Consider the following 27194-nt stretch of genomic DNA (forward strand, 5'->3'; position numbering starts at 1 on the left):
TAGTGTATACAGAGCAGATATAGCCATAGTGTATACAGAAGATATAGCCCTAGTGTGTACAGAGCAGATATAGCCCTAGTGTGTACAGAGCAGATATAGCCCTAGTGTATACAGAGCAGATATAGCCCTAGTGTATACAGAGCAGATATAGCCCTAGTGTATACAGAGCAGATATAGCCCTAGTGTATACAGAGCAGATATAGCCCTAGTGTATACAGAGCAGATATAGCCCTAGTGTATACAGAGCAGATATAGCCCTAGTGTATACAGAGCAGATATAGCCCTAGTGTATACAGAGCAGATATAGCACTAGTGTATACAGAGCAGATATAGCCCTAGTGTATACAGAGCAGATATAGCCATAGTGTATACAGAGCAGATATAGCACTAGTGTATACAGAGCAGATATAGCCCTAGTGTATACAGAGCAGGTATAGCCCTATTGTATACAGAGCAGATATAGCACTAGTGTATACAGAGCAGATATAGCCATAGTGTATACAGAGCAGATATAGCACTAGTGTATACAGAGCAGATATAGCCCTAGTGTATACAGAGCAGATATAGCCCTAGTGTATACAGAGCAGACATAGCCCTAGTGTATATACTGAGGAGATATAGCACTAGTGTATACAGAGCAGATATAGCCCTAGTATATACAGAGCAGATATAGCCCTAGTGTATACAGGGCAGATATAGCCCTTGTGTATACAGAGCAGATATAGCCATAGTGTATACAGAGCAGATATAGCCCTAGTGTATACAGAGCAGACATAGCCATAGTATATACAGAGCAGATATAGCCCTAGTGTATACAGAGCAGATATAGCCCTAGTGTATACAGAGCAGATATAGCCCTAGTATATACAGAGCAGATATAGCCATAGTGTATACAGAAGATATAGCCCTAGTGTATACAGAGCAGATATAGCCCTAGTGTATACAGAGCAGATATAGCCATAGTGTATACAGAGCAGATATAGCCCTAGTGTATACAGAGCAGATGTAGCACTAGTGTATACACAGCAGATATAGCCCTAGTGTATACAGAGCAGATATAGCCCTAGTGTATACAGAGCAGATATAGTCCTAGTGTATACAGAAGATATAGCCCTAGTGTATACAGAGCAGATATAGCCCTAGTGTATACAGAGCAGATATAGCCATAGTGTATACAGAGCAGATATAGCCCTAGTGTATACAGAAGATATAGCCCTAGTGTATACAGAGCAGATATAGCCCTAGTGTATACAGAGCAGATATAGCACTAGTGTATACAGAGCAGATATAGCACTAGTGTATACAGAGCAGATATAGTCCTAGTGTATACAGAGCAGATATAGTCCTAGTGTATACAGAGCAGATATAGCCCTAGTGTATACAGAGCAGATATAGCACTAGTGTATACAGAGCAGATATAGCCATAGTGTATATACAGAGCAGATATAGCCCTACTGTATACAGAGCAGATATAGCCATAGTGTATACAGAGCAGATATAGCACTAGTATATACAGAGCAGATATAGCCCTAGTGTATACAGAGCAGATATAGTCCTAGTATATACAGAGCAGATATAGCCCTAGTATATACAGAGCAGATATAGCCCTAGTGTATACAGAGCAGATATAGCCCTAGTGTATACAGAGCAGACATAGCCCTAGTGTATATACTGAGGAGATATAGCACTAGTGTATACAGAGCAGATATAGCCCTAGTATATACAGAGCAGATATAGCCCTAGTGTATACAGGGCAGATATAGCCCTAGTGTATACAGAGCAGATATAGCCATAGTGTATACAGAGCAGATATAGCCCTAGTGTATACAGAGCAGACATAGCCATAGTATATACAGAGCAGATATAGCCCTAGTGTATACAGAGCAGATATAGCCCTAGTGTATACAGAGCAGATATAGCCCTAGTATATACAGAGCAGATATAGCCATAGTGTATACAGAAGATATAGCCCTAGTGTATACAGAGCAGATATAGCCCTAGTGTATACAGAGCAGATATAGCCATAGTGTATACAGAGCAGATATAGCCCTAGTGTATACAGAGCAGATGTAGCACTAGTGTATACACAGCAGATATAGCCCTAGTGTATACAGAGCAGATATAGCCCTAGTGTATACAGAGCAGATATAGTCCTAGTGTATACAGAAGATATAGCCCTAGTGTATACAGAGCAGATATAGCCCTAGTGTATACAGAGCAGATATAGCCATAGTGTATACAGAGCAGATATAGCCCTAGTGTATACAGAAGATATAGCCCTAGTGTATACAGAGCAGATATAGCCCTAGTGTATACAGAGCAGATATAGCACTAGTGTATACAGAGCAGATATAGCACTAGTGTATACAGAGCAGATATAGTCCTAGTGTATACAGAGCAGATATAGTCCTAGTGTATACAGAGCAGATATAGCCCTAGTGTATACAGAGCAGATATAGCACTAGTGTATACAGAGCAGATATAGCCATAGTGTATATACAGAGCAGATATAGCCCTACTGTATACAGAGCAGATATAGCCATAGTGTATACAGAGCAGATATAGCACTAGTATATACAGAGCAGATATAGCCCTAGTGTATACAGAGCAGATATAGTCCTAGTATATACAGAGCAGATATAGCCCTAGTATATACAGAGCAGATATAGCCCTAGTGTATACAGAGCAGATATAGCACTAGTGTATACAGAGCAGATATAGCCCTAGTGTATACAGAGTAGATATACCCTAGTGTATACAGGTCAGATATAGCCCTAGTGTATACAGAGCAGATATAGCCCTAGTGTATACACAGCAGATATAGCCCTAGTGTATACAGAGCAGATATAGCACTAGTGTATACAGAGCAGATATAGCACTAGTGTATACAGAGCAGATATAGCACTAGTGTATACCGAGCAGATATAGCCCTAGTGTGTACAGATCAGATTTAGCCCTAGTGTATACAGAGCAGATATAGCCCTATTGTATACAGAGCAGATATAGCCCTAGTGTATATAGAGCAGATATAGCCCTAGTGTATACAGAGCAGATATAGCCCTAGTATATCCAGAGCAGATATAGCCATAGTGTATATAGAGCCGATATAGCCCTAGTGTATACAGAGCAGATATAGGCCTAGTATATACACAGCAGATATAGCCCTAGTGTATACAGAGCAGATATAGCCCTAGTGTATACATTACAGATATAGCACTAGTGTATATACAGAGCAGATATAGCCCTAGTGTATACGGAGCAGATATAGCCCTAGTATATACAGAGCAGATATAGCCCTAGTGTATACAGAGCAGATATAGGCCTAGTGTATATCCAGAGCAGATATAGCCCTAGTGTATATACAGAGCAGATATAGCCCTAGTGTATACAGAGCAGATATAGCCCTAGTATATACAGAGCAGATATAGGCCTAGTGTATATCCAGAGCAGATATAGCCCTAGTGTATACAGAGCAGATATAGCCTTAGTGTATGCAGAGCAGATATAGCCCTAGTATATACAGAGCAGATATAGCCCTAGTGTATACAGAGCAGATATAGCCCTAGTGTATACAGAGCAGATATAGCCATAGTGTATATACAGAGCAGATATAGCCCTAGTGTATACAGAGCAGATATAGTCCTAGTATATACAGAGCAAGTATGGCCCTAGTGTATACAGAGCAGATATAGCCCTAGTGTATACAGAGCATATATAGCCCTATAGAGAGCAGATATAGCCCTAGTGTATACAGAGCAGATATAGCCCTAGTGTATACAGAGCAGATATAGCTCTAGTGTATACAGAGCAGATATAGCCCTATACAGAGCAGATATAGCCCTAGTGTATACAGAGCAGATATAGCCCTAGTGTATATACAGAGCAGATATAGCCCTAGTGTATACAGAGCAGATATAGCCCTAGTGTTTATAGAGCAGATATAGCCCTAGTGTATATACTGAGGAGATATAGCCCTAGTGTATACAGAGCAGATATAGCCCTAGTGTGTACAGAGCAGATATAGCCCTAGTGTGTACAGAGCAGATATAGCCCTAGTGTGTACAGAGCAGATATAGCCCTAGTGTATACAGAGCAGATTTAGCCCTAGTGTATACAGAGCAGATATAGCCCTACTGTATACAGGGCAGATATAGCCCTAGTGTATATGCAGAACAGATATAGCCCTAGTGTATATAGAGCAGATATAGCCCTAGTGTATACAGAAGATATAGCCCTAGTGTATACAGCGCAGATATAGCCCTAGTGTATACAGCGCAGATATAGCACTAGTGTATACAGAGCAGATATAGCCCTAGTGTGTATACAGAGGAGATATAGGCCTAGTGTATACAGAGGAGATATAGCACTAGTGTATACAGAGCAGATATAGCCCTAGTGTATACAGAGCAGATATAGCCCTAGTGTGTATACAGAGGAGATATAGGCCTAGTGTATACAGAGGAGATATAGCACTAGTATATACAGAGCAGATATAGCCCTAGTGTATACAGAGCAGATATAGCACTAGTGTATACAGAGCAGATATAGCCCTGGTGTATACAGAGCAGATATAGCACTAGTGTATACAGAGCAGATATAGCCCTAGTGTATACAGAGCAGATATAGCCCTAGTGTATACAGAGCAGATATAGCCCTAGTGTATACAGAGCAGATATAGCCCTAGTGTATACAGCGCAGATATAGCCCTAGTGTATACAGAGCAGATATAGCCCTAGTGTGTATACAGAGGAGATATAGGCCTAGTGTATATAGAGCAGATATAGCCCTAGTGTATACAGAGCAGATATAGCCCTAGTGTATACAGAAGATATAGCCCTAGTGTATACAGAGCAGATATAGCCCTAGTGTATACAGCGCAGATATAGCCCTAGTGTATACAGAGCAGATATAGCACTAGTGTATACAGAGCAGATATAGCCCTAGTGTATATACAGAGGAGATATAGGCCTAGTGTATACAGAGGAGATATAGCACTAGTGTATATACAGAGCAGATATAGCCCTAGTGTATACTGAGGAGATATAGCCCTAGTGTATACAGAGCAGATATAGCACTAGTGTATACAGAGCAGATATAGCCCTAGTGTATACTGAGGAGATATAGCCCTAGTGTATACACGGCAGATATAGCCATAGTGTATACTGAGGAGATATAGCCCTAGTGTATACTGCGCAGATATAGCCCTAGTGTATACAGAGCAGATATAGTCCTAGTGTCTATACAGAGCAGATATACCCTAGTGTATACAGAGGAGATTTAGCCCTAGTGTATACAGAGCAGATATAGCCCTAGTGTATACAGAGCAGATATAGTCCTAGTATATACAAAGCAGATATAGCCCTAGTGTATACAGAGGAGATATAGCCCTAGTGTATACAGAGCAGATATAGCCCTAGTATAAACAGAGCAGATATAGCCCTAGTGTATACAGAGCAGATATAGCCCTAGTGTATACAGAGCAGATACAGCACTAGTGTATACAGAGCAGATATAGTCCTAGTGTCTATACAGAGCAGATATTGTCCTAGTGTATATATAGAGCAGATATAGCACTAGTGTATACAGAGCAGATATAGCCTTAGTGTATACAGAGCAGATATAGCCCTAGTATATACAGAGCAGATATAGTCCTAGTGTATACACAGCAGATATAGCCCTAATGTATACAGAGCAGATATAGCACTAGTGTATACACAGCAGATATAGCCCTAGTGTATACAGAGCAGATATAGCCCTAGTGTATACACGGCAGATATAGCCCTAGTGTATACTGAGGAGATATAGCCCTAGTGTATACAGCGCAGATATAGCCCTAGTGTATACAGAGCAGATATAGCCATAGTGTATACAGAGCAGATATAGCCCTAGTATACAGAGCAGATATAGCCCTAGTGTATACAGAGCAGATATAGCCATAGTGTATACAGAGCAGATATAGCCATAGTGTATACAGAGCAGATATAGCCCTAGTATACAGAGCAGATATAGCCCTAGTGTATACAGAGCAGATATAGCCCTAGTGTATACAGAGCAGATATAGCCCTAGTGTATGCAGAGCAGATATAGCCATAGTGTATACAGAGCAGATATAGTCCTAGTATATACAGAGCAGATATAGTCCTAGTATATACAGAGCAGATATAGCCCTAGTATATACAGAGCAAGTATAGCCCTAGTGTATACAGAGCACATATAGCCCTAGTGTATACAAAGCAGATATAGCCCTAGTGTATACAGAGCAGATATAGCCCTAGTATATACAGAGCAAGTATAGCCCTAGTGTATACAGAGCAGATATAGCCCTAGTGTATACAGAGCAGATATAGCCCTAGTATATACAGAGCAAGTATAGCCCTAGTGTATACAGAGCAGATATAGTCCTAGTGTATACAGAGCAGATATAGCCCTAGTGTATATACAGAGCAGATATAGCCATAGTGTATATACAGAGCAGATATAGCCATAGTGTATACAGAGCAGATATAGCCCTACTGTATACAGAGCAGATATAGCCCTAGTGTATACAGAGCAGATATAGCCCTAGTGTATACAGAGCAAGTATAGCCCTAGTGTATACAGAGCAGATATAGTCCTAGTGTATACAGAGCAGATATAGCCCTAGTGTATACAGAGCAGATATAGCCCTAGTGTATATACAGAGCAGATATAGCCATAGTGTATATACAGAGCAGATATAGCCATAGTGTATATACAGAGCAGATATAGCCCTACTGTATACAGAGCAGATATAGGCCTAGTGTATATACAGAGCAGATATAGCCCTAGTGTATACAGAGCAGATATAGCCATAGTGTATACAGAGCAGATATAGCCATAGTGTATACAGAGCAGATATAGCCCTACTGTATACAGAGCAGATATAGCACTAGTGTATACAGAGCAGATATAGCCATAGTGTATATAGAGCCGATATAGCCCTAGTGTATACAGAGCAGATATAGGCCTAGTGTATACACAGCAGATATAGTCCTAGTGTATACAGAGCAGATATAGCCCTACTGTATACAGAGCAGATATAGCCCTAGTGTATACAGAGCAGATATAGCCCTAGTGTATACAGAGCAGATATAGCCCTAGTGTATACAGAGCAGATATAGCCATAGTGTATATACAGAGCAGATATAGCCATAGTGTATACAGAGCAGATATAGCCCTACTGTATACAGAGCAGATATAGCACTAGTGTATACAGAGCAGATATAGCCATAGTGTATATAGAGCCGATATAGCCATAGTGTATACAGAGCAGATATAGCCCTACTGTATACAGAGCAGATATAGCACTAGTGTATACAGAGCAGATATAGCCATAGTGTATACAGAGCAGATATAGCCCTAGTGTGTATACAGAGGAGATATAGGCCTTGTGTATACAGAGCAGATATAGCCCTAGTGTATACAGAGCCGATATAGCCATAGTGTATACAGAGCAGATATAGCCCTAGTGTATACAGAGCAGATATAGGCCTAGTGTATACAGAGCAGATATAGCCCTAGTGTATACAGAGCAGATATAGCCCTAGTGTATACAGAGCAGATATAGCCATAGTATATACCGAGCAGATATAGCCCTAGTGTGTACAGAGCAGATATAGCCCTAGTGTATACAGAGCAGATATAGCCCTAGTGTATACAGAGCAGATTTAGCCCTAGTGTATACAGAAGATATAGCCCTACTGTATACAGAGCAGATATAGCCCTAGTGTGTATACAGAGGAGATATAGGCCTAGTGTATATAGAGCAGATATAGCCCTAGTGTATACAGAGCAGATATAGCCCTAGTGTATACAGAAGATATAGCCATAGTGTATACTGAGGAGATATAGCCCTAGTGTATACACGGCAGATATAGCCCTAGTGTATACAGAGCAGATATAGCCCTAGTGTATACAGAGCAGATATAGCCCTAGTGTATACAGAGCAGATATAGCCCTAGTATATACAGAGCAAGTATAGCCCTAGTGTATACAGAGCATATATAGTCCTAGTGTATACAGAGCAGATATAGCCCTAGTATATACAGAGCAGATATAGTCCTAGTAAATACAGAGCAAGTATAGCCCTAGTGTATACAGAGCAGATATAGCCCTAGTGTATACAGACCAGATATAGCCCTAGTGTATACAGAGGAGATATAGCCCTAGTGTATACAGAGCAGATATAGCCCTAGTGTTTACAGAGCAGATATAGCCATAGTGTATACAGAGCAGATATAGCCCTAGTATACAGAGCAGATATAGCCATAGTGTATACAGAGCAGATATAGCCATAGTGTATGCAGAGCAGATATAGCCCTAGTATATACAGAGCAGATATAGCCCTAGTATACAGAGCAGATATAGCCCTAGTGTATACAGAGCAGATATAGCCCTAGTGTATACAGAGCAGATATAGCCCTAGTGTATGCAGAGCAGATATAGCCCTAGTGTATACAGAGCAGATATAGTCCTAGTATATACAGAGCAGATATAGTCCTAGTATATACAGAGCAGATATAGCCCTAGTATATACAGAGCAAGTATAGCCCTAGTGTATACAGAGCACATATAGCCCTAGTGTATACAGAGCAGATATAGCCCTAGTATATACAGAGCAAGTATAGCCCTAGTGTATACAGAGCAGATATAGCCCTAGTGTATACAGAGCAGATATAGCCCTAGTATATACAGAGCAAATATAGCCCTAGTGTATACAGAGCAGATATAGTCCTAGTGTATACAGAGCAGATATAGCCCTAGTGTATACAGAGCAGATATAGCCCTAGTGTATATACAGAGCAGATATAGCCATAGTGTATATACAGAGCAGATATAGCCATAGTGTATACAGAGCAGATATAGCCCTACTGTATACAGAGCAGATATAGCCCTAGTGTATATACAGAGCAGATATAGCCATAGTGTATATACAGAGCAGATATAGCCCTACTGTATACAGAGCAGATATAGGCCTAGTGTATACAGAGCAGATGTAGCCCTACTGTATACAGAGCAGATATAGCACTAGTGTATACAGAGCAGATATAGCCATAGTGTATATAGAGCCGATATAGCCCTAGTGTATACAGAGCAGATATAGGCCTAGTGTATACACAGCAGAAATAGCCCTAGTGTATACAGAGCAGATATAGCCCTACTGTATACAGAGCAGATATAGCCCTAGTGTATACAGAGCAGATATAGCCCTAGTGTATACAGAGCAGATATAGCCCTAGTGTATACAGAGCAGATATAGCCATAGTGTATATACAGAGCAGATATAGCCCTAGTGTATACAGAGCAGATATAGCCCTACTGTATACAGAGCAGATTTAGCACTAGTGTATACAGAGCAGATATAGCCATAGTGTATATAGAGCCGATATAGCCATAGTGTATACAGAGCAGATATAGCCCTACTGTATACAGAGCAGATATAGCCATAGTGTATATACAGAGCAGATATAGCCATAGTGTATACACAGCAGATATAGCCCTACTGTATACAGAGCAGATATAGCACTGGTGTATACAGAGCAGATATAGCCATAGTGTATATAGAGCAGATATAGCCCTAGTGTATACAGAGCAGATATAGCCCTAGTGTATACAGCGCAGATATAGCCATAGTGTATACAGAAGATATAGCCCTAGTGTATACAGAACAGATATAGGCCTAGTGTATATACAGAGCAGATATAGCCCTAGTGTATTCAGAGCAGATATAGCCCTAGTATATACCGAGCAGATATAGCCCTAGTGTATACAGAGCAGATATAGGCCTAGTGTATATACAGAGCAGATATAGCCCTAGTGTATACAGAGCACATATAGCCCTAGTGTATACAGAGCAGATATAGCCCTAGTATATACCGAGCAGATATAGGCCTAGTGTATACAGAGCAGATATAGGCCTAGTGTATATACAGAGCAGATATAGCCCTAGTGTATTCAGAGCAGATATAGCCCTAGTATATACCGAGCAGATATAGCCCTAGTGTATACAGAGCAGATATAGGCCTAGTGTATATACAGAGCAGATATAGCCCTAGTGTATACAGAGCAGATATAGCCCTAGTGTATACAGAGCAGATATAGCCCTAGTATATACCGAGCAGATATAGCCCTAGTGTATACAGAGCAGATATAGGCCTAGTGTATATACAGAGCAGATATAGCCCTAGTGTATTCAGAGCAGATATAGCCCTAGTATATACCGAGCAGATATAGCCCTAGTGTATACAGAGCAGATATAGGCCTAGTGTATATACAGAGCAGATATAGCCCTAGTGTATACAGAGCAGATATAGCCTTAGTGTATACAGAGCAGATATAGCCCTAGTATATACAGAGCAGATATAGTCCTAGTGTATACAGAGCAGATATAGTCCTAGTGTATACAGAGCAGATATAGCCCTAGTGTATACAGAGCAGATATAGCCCTAGTATATACAGAGCAGATATAGCCCTAGTATACAGAGCAGATATAGCCCTAATGTATACACAGCAGATATAGCCCTAGTGTATACACAGCAGATATAGCCCTAGTGTATACAGAGGAGATATAGCCCTAGTGTATATACAGAGCAGATATAGCCCTAGTGTATACAGAGCAGATATAGTCCTAGTGTATACAGAGCAGATATAGCCCTAGTGTATACACAGCAGATATAGCCCTAGTGTATACAGAGGAGATATAGCCCTAGTGTATACAGAGCAGATATAGCCATAGTGTATACAGAGCAGATATAGCACTAGTGTATACACAGCAGATATAGCCCTAATGTATACAGAGCAGATATAGGCCTTGTGTATAAAAAGAGCAGATATAGTCCTAGTGTATACACAGCAGATATAGCCCTAGTGTATACAGAGGAGATATAGCCCTAGTGTATATACAGAGCAGATATAGCCCTAGTGTATACAGAGCAGATATAGCTCTAGTGTATACAGAGCAGATATAGCCCTATACAGAGCAGATATAGCCCTAGTGTATACAGAGCAGATATAGCCCTAGTCTATACTGAGGAGATATAGTCCTAGTGTATACAGAGCAGATATAGCCCTAGTGTATATAGAGCAGATATAGCCCTAGTGTATACAGAGCAGATATAGCCCTAGTGTATACAGAGCAGATATAGCCCTAGTGTATATACAGATCATATATAGCCCTAGTGTATACAGAGCAGATATAGCCCTAGTGTATACAGAGCAGATATAGCCCTAGTGTATACAGAGCAGATATAGCCCTAGTGTATACAGAGCAGATATAGCCCTAGTGTATACTGAGGAGATATAGTCCTAGTGTATACAGAGCAGATATAGCCCTAGTGTATACAGAGCAGATATAGCCATAGTGTATACAGATCATATATAGCCCTAGTGTATACAGATCATATATAGCCCTAGTGTATACTGAGCAGATATAGCCCTAGTGTATACAGAGCAGATATAGCCCTAGTGTATACAGGGCAGATATAGCCCTAGTGTATACAGAGCAGATATAGCCATAGTGTATACAGATCATATATAGCCCTAGTGTATACAGAGCAGATATAACCATAGTGTATACAGAGGAGATATAGTCCTAGTGTATACAGAGCAGATATAGCCCTAGTGTATATAGAGCAGATATAGCCCTAGTGTATACAGAGCAGATATAGCCCTAGTGTATACAGAGCAGATATAGCCATAGTGTATACAGAGCAGATATAGCCATAGTGTATACAGAGCAGATATAGCCCTAGTGTATACAGAGCAGATATAGCCCTAGTGTATACAGAGCAGATATAGCCCTAGTGTATACAGAGCAGATATAGCCCTAGTGTATACAGAGCAGATATAGCCATAGTGTATACAGATCATATATAGCCCTAGTGTATACAGAGCAGATATAGCCATAGTGTATACAGAGCAGATATAGCCCTAGTGTATACAGAGCAGATATAGCCCTAGTGTATACAGAGCAGATATAGCCATAGTGTATACAGAGCAGATATAGCCCTAGTGTATACAGAGGAGATATAGCCCTAGTGTATACAGAGGAGATATAGCCCTAGTGTATATAGAGCAGATATAGCCCTAGTGTATACAGATCAGATATAGCCCTAGTGTATACAGAGCAGATATAGCCATAGTGTATACAGAGCAGATATAGCCCTAGTGTATACAGAGCAGATATAGCCCTAGTGTATATAGAGCAGATATAGCCCTAGTGTATACAGAGCAGATATAGCCCTAGTGTATACAGAGCAGATATAGCCCTAGTGTATATACAGATCATATATAGCCCTAGTGTATACAGAGCAGATATAGCCCTAGTGTATACAGAGGAGATATAGCCCTAGTGTATACAGAGCAGATATAGCCCTAGTGTATACTGAGGAGATATAGGCCTAGTGTATACAGAGCAGATATAGCCCTAGTGTATACAGAGCAGATATAGCCCTAGTGTATACAGATCATATATAGCCCTAGTGTATACAGAGCAGATATAGCCCTAGTGTATACTGAGCAGATATAGCCCTAGTGTATACAGAGCAGATATAGCCCTAGTGTATACAGGGCAGATATAGCCCTAGTGTATACAGAGCAGATATAGCCATAGTGTATACAGATCATATGTAGCCCTAGTGTATACAGAGCAGATATAGCCATAGTGTATACAGAGCAGATATAGCCATAGTGTATACAGAGCAGATATAGCCCTAGTGTATACTGAGGAGATATAGCCCTAGTGTATACAGAGCAGATATAGCCCTAGTGTATACAGAGCAGATATAGCCCTAGTGTATACAGAGCAGATATAGCCCTAGTGTATACAGATCATATATAGCCCTAGTGTATACAGAGCAGATATAGCCCTAGTGTATACAGAGCAGATATAGCCCTAGTGTATACAGAGCAGATATAGCCCTAGTGTATACAGAGCAGATATAGCCCTAGTGTATACAGGGCAGATATAGCCCTAGTGTATACAGAGCCGATATAGCCCTAGTGTATACAGAGCCGATATAGCACTAGTGTATGCAGAGCAGATATAGCACTAGTGTATATACAGAGCAGATATAGCCCTAGTGTATACAGAGCAGATATAGCCCTAGTGTATACAGAGCAGATGTAGCCCTAGTGTATACAGAGCAGATATAACCCTAGTATATACAGAGCAGATGTAGTCCTAGTGTATACAGAGCAGATATAGCTCTAGTGTGTACAGATCATATATAGCCCTAGTGTATACAGAGCAGATATAGCCATAGTGTATACAGAGCAGATATAGCCCTAGTGTATACAGAGCAGATATAGCCCTAGTGTATACAGAGCAGATATAGCCATAGTGTATACAGAGCAGATATAGCCCTAGTGTATACAGAGCAGATATAGCCATAGTGTATACAGAGCAGATATAGCCATAGTGTATACAGAGCAGATATAGCCATAGTGTATACAGAGCAGATATAGCCATAGTGTATACAGAGCAGATATAGCCATAGTGTATACAGATCATATGTAGCCCTAGTGTATACAGATCATATGTAGCCCTAGTGTATACAGAGCAGATATAGCCCTAGTGTATACAGAGCAGATATAGCCCTAGTGTATACAGAGCAGATATAGCCCTAGTGTATACTGAGGAGATATAGTCCTAGTGTATACAGAGCAGATATAGCCCTAGTGTATACAGAGCAGATATAGCCTAGTGTATACAGAGCAGATATAGCCATAGTGTATACAAAGCAGATATAGCCCTAGTGTATACAGGGCAGATATAGCCCTAGTGTATACAGGGCAGATATAGCCCTAGTGTATACAGGGCAGATATAGCCCTAGTGTATACAGGGCAGATATAGCCCTAGTGTATACAGGGCAGATATAGCCCTAGTGTATACAGAGCAGATATAGCCCTAGTGTATACAGAGCAGATATAGCCCTACTGTATACAGAGCAGACATAGCCCTAGTGTATACAGAGCAGATATAGCCCTAGTGTATACAGAGCAGATATAGCCCTAGTGTATACAGAGCAGATATAGCCCTAGTGTATACAGAGCAGATATAGCCCTTGTGTATACAGAGCAGATATAGCCCTTGTGTATACAGAGCAGATATAGCCCTAGTGTATACAGAGCAGATATAGCCCTTGTGTATACAGAGCAGATATAGCCCTAGTGTATACAGAGCAGATATAGCCCTAGTGTATACAGAGCAGATATAGCCCTAGTGTATACAGAGCAGATATAGCCCTAGTGTATACAGAGCAGATATAGCCCTAGTGTATACAGAGCAGATATAGCCCTAGTGTATACAGAGCAGATATAGCCATAGTGTATACAGAGCAGATATAGCCCTAGTGTATATACAGAGCAGATATAGCCCTAGTGTATACAGAGGAGATATACCCCTACTGTATACAGAGCAGACATAGCCCTAGTGTATACAGAGCAGATATAGCCCTAGTGTATACAGAGCAGATATAGCCCTAGTGTATATACAGAGCAGATATAGCCCTAGTGTATACAGAGGAGATATACCCCTACTGATTACAGAGCAGACATAGCCCTAGTGTATACAGAGCAGATATAGCCCTAGTGTATACAGAGCAGATATAGCCCTAGTGTATACAGAGCAGATATAGCCATAGTGTATACAGAGCAGATATAGCCCTAGTGTATATACAGAGCAGATATAGCCCTAGTGTATACAGAGGAGATATAGCCCTAGTGTATACATAGCAGACATAGCCCTAGTGTATACAGAGCAGATATAGCCCTAGTATATACAGAGCAGATATAGCCCTTGTGTATATACAGAGCAGATATAGCCCTAGTGTATACAGAGGAGATATAGCCCTAGTGTATACAGAGCAGACATAGCCCTTTTGTATATACAGAGCAGATGTACCCTAGTGTATACAGAGCAGATATAGTCCTAGTATACAGAGCAGATATAGCCCTTGTGTATATACAGAGCAGATGTACCCTAGTGTATACAGAGCAGATATAGTCCTAGTATACAGAGCAGATATAGCCCTAGTGTATACAGAGCAGATATAGCCCTAGTGTATATACAGAGCAGATATAGCCCTAGTGTATACAGAGCAGATATAGCCCTAGTGTATATACAGAGCAGATATAGCCCTAGTGTATACAGGGCAGATATAGCCCTAGTGTATACAGAGCAGATATAGCCCTAGTGTATACAGAGCAGATATAGCCCTACTGTATACAGAGCAGACATAGCCCTAGTGTATACAGAGCAGATATAGCCCTAGTGTATACAGAGCAGATATAGCCCTAGTGTATACAGAGCAGATATAGCCCTAGTGTATACAGAGCAGATATAGCCCTTGTGTATACAGAGCAGATATAGCCCTTGTGTATACAGAGCAGATATAGCCCTAGTGTATACAGAGCAGATATAGCCCTTGTGTATACAGAGCAGATATAGCCCTAGTGTATACAGAGCAGATATAGCCCTAGTGTATACAGAGCAGATATAGCCCTAGTGTATACAGAGCAGATATAGCCCTAGTGTATACAGAGCAGATATAGCCCTAGTGTATACAGAGCAGATATAGCCCTAGTGTATACAGAGCAGATATAGCCATAGTGTATACAGAGCAGATATAGCCCTAGTGTATATACAGAGCAGATATAGCCCTAGTGTATACAGAGGAGATATACCCCTACTGTATACAGAGCAGACATAGCCCTAGTGTATACAGAGCAGATATAGCCCTAGTGTATACAGAGCAGATATAGCCCTAGTGTATATACAGAGCAGATATAGCCCTAGTGTATACAGAGGAGATATACCCCTACTGATTACAGAGCAGACATAGCCCTAGTGTATACAGAGCAGATATAGCCCTAGTGTATACAGAGCAGATATAGCCCTAGTGTATACAGAGCAGATATAGCCATAGTGTATACAGAGCAGATATAGCCCTAGTGTATATACAGAGCAGATATAGCCCTAGTGTATACAGAGGAGATATAGCCCTAGTGTATACATAGCAGACATAGCCCTAGTGTATACAGAGCAGATATAGCCCTAGTATATACAGAGCAGATATAGCCCTTGTGTATATACAGAGCAGATATAGCCCTAGTGTATACAGAGGAGATATAGCCCTAGTGTATACAGAGCAGACATAGCCCTTTTGTATATACAGAGCAGATGTACCCTAGTGTATACAGAGCAGATATAGTCCTAGTATACAGAGCAGATATAGCCCTTGTGTATATACAGAGCAGATGTACCCTAGTGTATACAGAGCAGATATAGTCCTAGTATACAGAGCAGATATAGCCCTAGTGTATACAGAGCAGATATAGCCCTAGTGTATATACAGAGCAGATATAGCCCTAGTGTATACAGAGCAGATATAGCTCTAGTGTATATACAGAGCAGATATAGCCCTAGTGTATACAGAGGAGATATAGCCCTAGTGTATACAGAGCAGACATAGCCCTTTTGTATATACAGAGCAGATGTACCCTAGTGTATACAGAGCAGATATAGTCCTAGTATACAGAGCAGATATAGCCCTAGTGTATACAGAGCAGATATAGCCCTATTGTATATACAGAGCAGATATAGCCCTAGTGTATACAGAGCAGATATAGCCCTAGTGTATACAGAGCAGACATAGCCATAGTGTATACAGAGCAGATATAGTCCTAGTATACAGAGCAGATATAGCACTAGTGTATACAGAGCAGATATAGTCCTAGTATACAGAGCAGATATAGCACTAGTGTATACAGAGCAGATATAGCCCTAGTGTATACAGAGGACATATACCCCTACTGTATACAGAGCAGACATAGCCCTAGTGTATACAGAGCAGACATAGCCATAGTGTATACAGAGCAGATATAGCCCTTTTGTATATACAGAGCAGATGTACCCTAGTGTATACAGAGCAGATATAGTCCTAGTATACAGAGCAGATATAGCCCTTGTGTATATACAGAGCAGATGTACCCTAGTGTATACAGAGCAGATATAGTTCTAGTATACAGAGCAGAAATAGCCCTAGTGTATACAGAGCAGATATAGCACTAGTGTATACAGAGCAGACATAGCCCTAGTGTATACAGAGCAGATATAGCCCTAGTGTATACAGAGCAGATATAGCCCTAGTGTATACAGAGCAGATATAGCCCTAGTGTATACAGAGCAGATATAGCCCTAGTGTATACAGAGCAGATATAGCCCTTGTGTATACAGAGCAGATATAGCCCTAGTGTATACAGAGCAGATATAGCCCTAGTGTATACAGAGCAGATATAGCCCTAGTGTATACAGAGCAGATATAGCCCTAGTGTATACAGAGCAGATACAGCCCTAGTGTATACAGAGCAGATATAGCCCTAGTGTATACAGAGCAGATATAGCCCTAGTGTATACAGAGCAGATATAGCCCTAGTGTATACAGAGCAGATATAGCCCTAGTGTATATACAGAGCAGATATAGCCCTAGTGTATATAAAGAGCAGATATAGCCCTAGTGTATACAGAGCAGATATAGCCATAGTGTATACAAAGCAGATATAGCCCTAGTGTATACAGAGCAGATATAGTCCTAGTGTATACAGAGCAGATATAGCCCTAGTGTATATACAGAGCAGATATAGTCCTAGTGTATACACAGCAGATATAGCCTTAGTGTATACAGAGCAGATATAGCCCTAGTGTATACAGAGCAGATATAGCCCTAGTGTATACAGAGCAGATATAGCCCTAGTGTATACAGAGCAGATATAGCCCTAGTGTATACAGAGCAGATATAGCCCTAGTGTATACAGAGCAGATATAGCCCTAGTGTATACAGAGCAGATATAGCCCTAGTGTATACAGAGCAGATATAGCCCTAGTGTATACAGAGCAGATATAGCCCTAGTGTATACAGAGCAGATATAGCCCTAGTGTATACAGAGCAGATATAGCCCTAGTGTATACAGAGCAGATATAGCCCTAGTGTATATACAGAGCAGATATAGCCCTAGTGTATACAGAGGAGATATACCCCTACTGTATACAGAGCAGACATAGCCCTAGTGTATACAGAGCAGATATAGCCATAGTGTATACAGAGCAGATATAGCCCTTGTGTATATACAGAGCAGATGTACCCTAGTGTATACAGAGCAGATATAGTCCTAGTATACAGAGCAGATATAGCCCTTGTGTATATACAGAGCAGATGTACCCTAGTGTATACAGAGCACATATAGTCCTAGTATACAGAGCAGATATAGCACTAGTGTATACAGAGCAGACATAGCCCTAGTGTATACAGAGCAGATATAGCCCTAGTGTATATACAGAGCAGATATAGCCCTAGTGTATACAGAGGAGATATACCCCTACTGTATACAGAGCAGACATAGCCCTAGTGTATACAGAGCAGATATAGCCCTAGTGTATACAGAGCAGATATAGCCCTAGTGTATACAGAGCAGATATAGCCCTAGTATATACAGAGCAGATATAGCCCTAGTGTATACAGAGCAGATATAGCCATAGTGTATACAGAGCAGATATAGCCCTAGTGTATACAGAGCAGATATAGCCCTAGTGTATACAGAGGAGATATAGCCCTAGTGTATACAGAGCAGATATAGCCCTAGTGTATACAGAGCAGATATAGCCCTAGTGTATACAGAGCAGATATAGCCCTAGTATATACAGAGCAGACATAGCCCTAGTGTATACAGAGCAGATATAGCCCTAGTGTATACAGAGCAGATATAGCCCTAGTGTATACAGAGCAGATATAGCCCTAGTGTATACAGAGGAGATATAGCCCTAGTATATACAGAGCAGATATAGCCCTAGTGTATACAGAGCAGATATAGCCCTAGTGTATACAGAGCAGATATAGCCCTAGTGTATATACAGAGCAGGTATAGCCCTAGTGTATACAGAGCAGATATAGCCCTAGTGTATACAGAGCAGATATAGCCCTAGTGTATATACAGAGCAGATATAGCCCTAGTGTATACAGAGCAGACATAGCACTAGTGTATACAGAGCAGATATAGCACTAGTGTATACAGAGCAGATATAGCCCTAGTGTATACAGAGCAGATATAGCACTAGTGTATACAGAGCAGATATAGCCCTAGTGTATATACAGAGCACTTATAGCCCTAGTGTATACAGAGCAGATATAGCACTAGTGTATACAGAGCAGGTATAGCCCTAGTGTATACAGAGCAGATATAGCCCTAGTATATACAGAGCAGGTATAGCCCTAGTGTATACAGAGCAGGTATAGCCCTAGTGTATACAGAGCAGATATAGCACTAGTGTATACAGAGCAGATATAGCACTAGTGTATACAGAGCAGATATAGCCCTAGTGTATATACAGAGCAGGTATAGCCCTAGTGTATACAGAGCAGATATAGCCCTAGTGTATACAGAGCAGATATAGCCCTAGTGTATACAGAGCAGATATAGCCCTAGTGTATACAGAGCAGATATAGCCCTTGTGTATACAGAGCAGATATAGCCCTAGTGTATACAGAGCAGATATAGCCCTAGTGTATACAGAGCAGATATAGCCCTAGTGTATACAGAGCAGATATAGCCCTAGTGTTTACAGAGCAGATATAGCCCTAGTGTATACAGAGCAGATACAGCCCTAGTGTATACAGAGCAGATATAGCCCTAGTGTATACAGAGCAGATATAGCCCTTGTGTATATACAGAGCAGATGTACCCTAGTGTATACAGAGCAGATATAGTCCTAGTATACAGAGCAGATATAGCCCTTGTGTATATACAGAGCAGATGTACCCTAGTGTATACAGAGCACATATAGTCCTAGTATACAGAGCAGATATAGCCCTAGTGTATACAGAGCAGATATAGCCCTAGTGTATATACAGAGCAGATATAGCCCTAGTGTATACAGAGGAGATATACCCCTACTGTATACAGAGCAGACATAGCCCTAGTGTATACAGAGCAGATATAGCCCTAGTGTATACAGAGCAGATATAGCCCTAGTGTATACAGAGCAGATATAGCCATAGTGTATACAGAGCAGATATAGCCCTAGTGTATACAGAGCAGATATAGCCCTTGTGTATATACAGAGCAGATATAGCCCTAGTGTATACAGAGGAGATATACCCCTACTGTATACAGAGCAGACATAGCCCTAGTGTATACAGAGCAGATATAGCCCTTGTGTATATACAGAGCAGATGTACCCTAGTGTATACAGAGCAGATATAGTCCTAGTATACGGAGCAGATATAGCCCTTGTGTATATACAGAGCAGATGTACCCTAGTGTATACAGAGCACATATAGTCCTAGTATACAGAGCAGATATAGCCCTAGTGTATACAGAGCAGACATAGCCCTAGTGTATACAGAGCAGATATAGCCCTAGTGTATATACAGAGCAGATATAGCCCTAGTGTATACAGAGGAGATATACCCCTACTGTATACAGAGCAGACATAGCCCTAGTGTATACAGAGCAGATATAGCCCTAGTGTATACAGAGCAGATATAGCCCTAGTGTATACAGAGCAGATATAGCCCTAGTATATACAGAGGAGATATAGCCCTAGTGTATACAGAGCAGATATAGCCCTAGTGTATACAGAGCAGATATAGCCCTAGTGTATACAGAGCAGATATAGCCCTAGTATATACAGAGCAGATATAGCCCTAGTGTATACAGAGCAGATATAGCCATAGTGTATACAGAGCAGATATAGCCCTAGTGTATACAGAGCAGATATAGCCCTAGTGTATACAGAGCAGATATAGCCCTAGTGTATACAGAGCAGATATAGCCCTAGTGTATACAGAGCAGATATAGCCCTAGTGTATACAGAGCAGATATAGCCCTAGTGTATACAGAGGAGATATAGCCCTAGTATATACAGAGCAGATATAGCCCTAGTGTATACAGAGCAGATATAGCCCTAGTGTATACAGAGCAGATATAGCCCTAGTGTATATACAGAGCAGGTATAGCCCTAGTGTATACAGAGCAGATATAGCCCTAGTGTATACAGAGCAGATATAGCCCTAGTGTATACAGAGCAGATATAGCCCTAGTGTATATACAGAGCAGATATAGCCCTAGTGTATATACAGAGCAGATATAGCCCTAGTGTATACAGAGCAGATATAGCACTAGTGTATATACAGAGCAGGTATAGCCCTAGTGTATACAGAGCAGATATAGCCCTAGTATATACAGAGCAGGTATAGCCCTAGTGTATACAGAGCAGGTATAGCCCTAGTGTATACAGAGCAGATATAGCACTAGTGTATACAGAGCAGATATAGCACTAGTGTATACAGAGCAGATATAGCCCTAGTGTATATACAGAGCAGGTATAGCCCTAGTGTATACAGAGCAGATATAGCCCTAGTATATACAGAGCAGATATAGCACTAGTGTATAGAGAGCAGATATAGCCCTAGTGTATACAGAGCAGATATAGCCCTAGTGTATAGAGAGCAGATATAGCCCTAGTGTATACAGAGCAGATATAGCCCTAGTGTATACAGAGCAGATATAGCCCTAGTGTATACAGAGCAGATATAGCCCTAGTATATACAGAGCAGATATAGCCCTAGTGTATACAGAGCAGATATAGCCCTAGTATATACAGAGCAGATATAGCCCTAGTGTATATACTGAGGAGATATAGCCCTAGTGTATACAGAACAGATATAGCCCTAGTGTATAGAGAGCAGATATAGCCCTAGTGTATACAGAGCAGATATAGCCCTAGTGTATACAGAGCAGATATAGCCCTAGTGTATATACAGAGCAGATATAGCCCTAGTGTATACAGAGCAGATATAGCCCTAGTGTATATACAGAGCAGATATAGCCCTAGTGTATACAGAGCAGATATAGCCCTAGTGTATACAGAGCAGATATAGCACTAGTGTATACAGAGCAGATATAGCCCTAGTGTATATACAGAGCAGGTATAGCCCTAGTGTATACAGAGCAGATATAGCCCTAGTATATACAGAGCAGATATAGCACTAGTGTATAGAGAGCAGATATAGCCCTAGTGTATACAGAGCAGATATAGCCCTAGTGTATAGAGAGCAGATATAGCCCTAGTGTATAGAGAGCAGATATAGCCCTAGTGTATACAGAGCAGATATAGCCCTAGTGTATATACAGAGCAGATATAGCCCTAGTGTATACAGAGCAGATATAGCCCTAGTGTATAGAGAGCAGATATAGCCCTAGTGTATACAGAGCAGATATAGCCCTAGTGTATACAGAGCAGATATAGCCCTAGTGTATATACAGAGCAGATATAGCCCTAGTGTATACAGAGCAGATATAGCCCTAGTGTATACAGAGCAGATATAGCCCTAGTGTATATACAGAGCAGATATAGCCCTAGTGTATACAGAGCAGATATAGTCCTAGTATACAGAGCAGATATAGCCCTAGTGTATACAGAGCAGATATAGCCCTAGTGTATATACAGAGCAGATATAGCCCTAGTGTATACAGAGCAGATATAGCCCTAGTGTATACAGAGCAGACATAGCCATAGTGTATACAGAGCAGATATAGTCCTAGTATACAGAGCAGATATAGCACTAGTGTATACAGAGCAGATATAGTCCTAGTATACAGAGCAGATATAGCACTAGTGTATACAGAGCAGATATAGCCCTAGTGTATACAGAGGACATATACCCCTACTGTATACAGAGCAGACATAGCCCTAGTGTATACAGAGCAGACATAGCCATAGTGTATACAGAGCAGATATAGCCCTTTTGTATATACAGAGCAGATGTACCCTAGTGTATACAGAGCAGATATAGTCCTAGTATACAGAGCAGATATAGCCCTTGTGTATATACAGAGCAGATGTACCCTAGTGTATACAGAGCAGATATAGTTCTAGTATACAGAGCAGATATAGCCCTAGTGTATACAGAGCAGATATAGCCCTAGTGTATACAGAGCAGATATAGCACTAGTGTATACAGAGCAGACATAGCCCTAGTGTATACAGAGCAGATATAGCCCTAGTGTATACAGAGCAGATATAGCCCTAGTGTATACAGAGCAGATATAGCCCTAGTGTATACAGAGCAGATATAGCCCTAGTGTATACAGAGCAGATATAGCCCTTGTGTATACAGAGCAGATATAGCCCTAGAGTATACAGAGCAGATATAGCCCTAGTGTATACAGAGCAGATATAGCCCTAGTGTATACAGAGCAGATATAGCCCTAGTGTATACAGAGCAGATATAGCCCTAGTGTATACAGAGCAGATACAGCCCTAGTGTATACAGAGCAGATATAGCCCTAGTGTATACAGAGCAGATATAGCCCTAGTGTATACAGAGCAGATATAGCCCTAGTGTATACAGAGCAGATATAGCCCTAGTGTATATACAGAGCAGATATAGCCCTAGTGTATATAAAGAGCAGATATAGCCCTAGTGTATACAGAGCAGATATAGCCATAGTGTATACAAAGCAGATATAGCCCTAGTGTATACAGAGCAGATATAGTCCTAGTGTATACAGAGCAGATATAGCCCTAGTGTATATACAGAGCAGATATAGTCCTAGTGTATACACAGCAGATATAGCCTTAGTGTATACAGAGCAGATATAGCCCTAGTGTATACAGAGCAGATATAGCCCTAGTGTATACAGAGCAGATATAGCCCTAGTGTATACAGAGCAGATATAGCCCTAGTGTATACAGAGCAGATATAGCCCTAGTGTATACAGAGCAGATATAGCCCTAGTGTATACAGAGCAGATATAGCCCTAGTGTATACAGAGCAGATATAGCCCTAGTGTATACAGAGCAGACATAGCCCTAGTGTATACAGAGCAGATATAGCCCTAGTGTATACAGAGCAGATATAGCCCTAGTGTATATACAGAGCAGATATAGCCCTAGTGTATACAGAGGAGATATACCCCTACTGTATACAGAGCAGACATAGCCCTAGTGTATACAGAGCAGATATAGCCATAGTGTATACAGAGCAGATATAGCCCTAGTGTATACAGAGCAGATATAGCCCTTGTGTATATACAGAGCAGATATAGCCCTAGTGTATACAGAGGAGATATACCCCTACTGTATACAGAGGAGATATACCCCTACTGTATACAGAGCAGACATAGCCATAGTGTTTACAGAGCAGATATAGCCCTTGTGTATATACAGAGCAGATGTACCCTAGTGTATACAGAGCAGATATAGTCCTAGTATACAGAGCAGATATAGCCCTTGTGTATATACAGAGCAGATGTACCCTAGTGTATACAGAGCACATATAGTCCTAGTATACAGAGCAGATATAGCACTAGTGTATACAGAGCAGACATAGCCCTAGTGTATACAGAGCAGATATAGCCCTAGTGTATATACAGAGCAGATATAGCCCTAGTGTATACAGAGGAGATATACCCCTACTGTATACAGAGCAGACATAGCCCTAGTGTATACAGAGCAGATATAGCCCTAGTGTATACAGAGCAGATATAGCCCTAGTGTATACAGAGCAGATATAGCCCTAGTGTATACAGAGCAGATATAGCCCTAGTGTATACAGAGCAGATATAGCCCTAGTGTATACAGAGCAGATATAGCCATAGTGTATACAGAGCAGATATAGCCCTAGTGTATACAGAGCAGATATAGCCCTAGTGTATACAGAGGAGATATAGCCCTAGTGTATACAGAGCAGATATAGCCCTAGTGTATACAGAGCAGATATAGCCCTAGTGTATACAGAGCAGATATAGCCCTAGTATATACAGAGCAGACATAGCCCTAGTGTATACAGAGCAGATATAGCCCTAGTGTATACAGAGCAGATATAGCCCTAGTGTATACAGAGCAGATATAGCCCTAGTGTATACAGAGGAGATATAGCCCTAGTATATACAGAGCAGATATAGCCCTAGTGTATACAGAGCAGATATAGCCCTAGTGTATACAGAGCAGATATAGCCCTAGTGTATATACAGAGCAGGTATAGCCCTAGTGTATACAGAGCAGATATAGCCCTAGTGTATACAGAGCAGATATAGCCCTAGTGTATATACAGAGCAGATATAGCCCTAGTGTATACAGAGCAGACATAGCACTAGTGTATACAGAGCAGATATAGCCCTAGTGTATACAGAGCAGATATAGCACTAGTGTATACAGAGCAGATATAGCCCTAGTGTATATACAGAGCACTTATAGCCCTAGTGTATACAGAGCAGATATAGCACTAGTGTATACAGAGCAGGTATAGCCCTAGTGTATACAGAGCAGATATAGCCCTAGTATATACAGAGCAGGTATAGCCCTAGTGTATACAGAGCAGGTATAGCCCTAGTGTATACAGAGCAGATATAGCACTAGTGTATACAGAGCAGATATAGCACTAGTGTATACAGAGCAGATATAGCCCTAGTGTTTACAGAGCAGATATAGCCCTAGTGTATACAGAGCAGATATAGCCCTAGTGTATACAGAGCATATATAGCCCTAGTGTTTACAGAGCAGATATAGCCCTAGTGTATACAGAGCAGATACAGCCCTAGTGTATACAGAGCAGATATAGCCCTAGTGTATACAGAGCAGATATAGCCCTAGTGTATACAGAGCAGATATAGCCCTAGTGTATACAGAGCAGATATAGCCCTAGTGTATATACAGAGCAGATATAGCCCTAGTGTATATAAAGAGCAGATATAGCACTAGTGTATACAGAGCAGATATAGCCATAGTGTATACAAAGCAGATATAGCCCTAGTGTATACAGAGCAGATATAGTCCTAGTGTATACAGAGCAGATATAGCCCTAGTGTATATACAGAGCAGATATAGTCCTAGTGTATACACAGCAGATATAGCCCTAGTGTATACAGAGCAGATATAGCCCTAGTGTATATACAGAGCAGATATAGCCCTAGTGTATACAGAGCAGATATAGCCCTAGTGTATACAGAGCAGATATAGCCATAGTGTATACAGAGCAGATATAGCCCTAGTGTATACAGAGCAGATATAGCCCTTGTGTATATACAGAGCAGATATAGCCCTAGTGTATACAGAGGAGATATACCCCTACTGTATACAGAGCAGACATAGCTCTAGTGTATACAGAGCAGACATAGCCATAGTGTATACAGAGCAGATATAGCCCTTGTGTATATACAGAGCAGATGTACCCTAGTGTATACAGAGCAGATATAGTCCTAGTATACAGAGCAGATATAGCCCTTGTGTATATACAGAGCAGATGTACCCTAGTGTATACAGAGCACATATAGTCCTAGTATACAGAGCAGATATAGCACTAGTGTATACAGAGCAGACATAGCCCTAGTGTATACAGAGCAGATATAGCCCTAGTGTATATACAGAGCAGATATAGCCCTAGTGTATACAGAGGAGATATACCCCTACTGTATACAGAGCAGACATAGCCCTAGTGTATACAGAGCAGATATAGCCCTAGTTTATACAGAGCAGATATAGCCCTAGTGTATACAGAGCAGATATAGCCATAGTGTATACAGAGCAGATATAGCCCTAGTGTATACAGAGCAGATATAGCCCTTGTGTATATACAGAGCAGATATAGCCCTAGTGTATACAGAGGAGATATACCCCTACTGTATACAGAGCAGACATAGCCCTAGTGTATACAGAGCAGATATAGCCCTTGTGTATATACAGAGCAGATGTACCCTAGTGTATACAGAGCAGATATAGTCCTAGTATACAGAGCAGATATAGCCCTTGTGTATATACAGAGCAGATGTACCCTAGTGTATACAGAGCACATATAGTCCTAGTATACAGAGCAGATATAGCCCTAGTGTATACAGAGCAGACATAGCCCTAGTGTATACAGAGCAGACATAGCCCTAGTGTATACAGAGCAGATATAGCCCTAGTGTATATACAGAGCAGATATAGCCCTAGTGTATACAGAGGAGATATACCCCTACTGTATACAGAGCAGACATAGCCCTAGTGTATACAGAGCAGATATAGCCCTAGTGTATACAGAGCAGATATAGCCCTAGTGTATACAGAGCAGATATAGCCCTAGTATATACAGAGGAGATATAGCCCTAGTGTATACAGAGCAGATATAGCCCTAGTGTA

The 27194-nt window shown here is 41.0% G+C and overlaps 1 protein-coding gene across 2 annotated transcripts in view; it reads left to right on the forward strand.

Annotated features, from left to right (window-relative positions):
* Positions 1-27194, forward strand: part of PRKAR1B (protein kinase cAMP-dependent type I regulatory subunit beta) — a 185779-nt gene that overhangs the window by 1218 nt on the left and 157367 nt on the right. The window lies entirely within an intron of this gene.

Source organism: Ranitomeya variabilis, chromosome 7 (assembly GCF_051348905.1).
Source record: "Ranitomeya variabilis isolate aRanVar5 chromosome 7, aRanVar5.hap1, whole genome shotgun sequence".
NCBI classification, from domain to species: Eukaryota; Metazoa; Chordata; class Amphibia; order Anura; family Dendrobatidae; genus Ranitomeya; species Ranitomeya variabilis.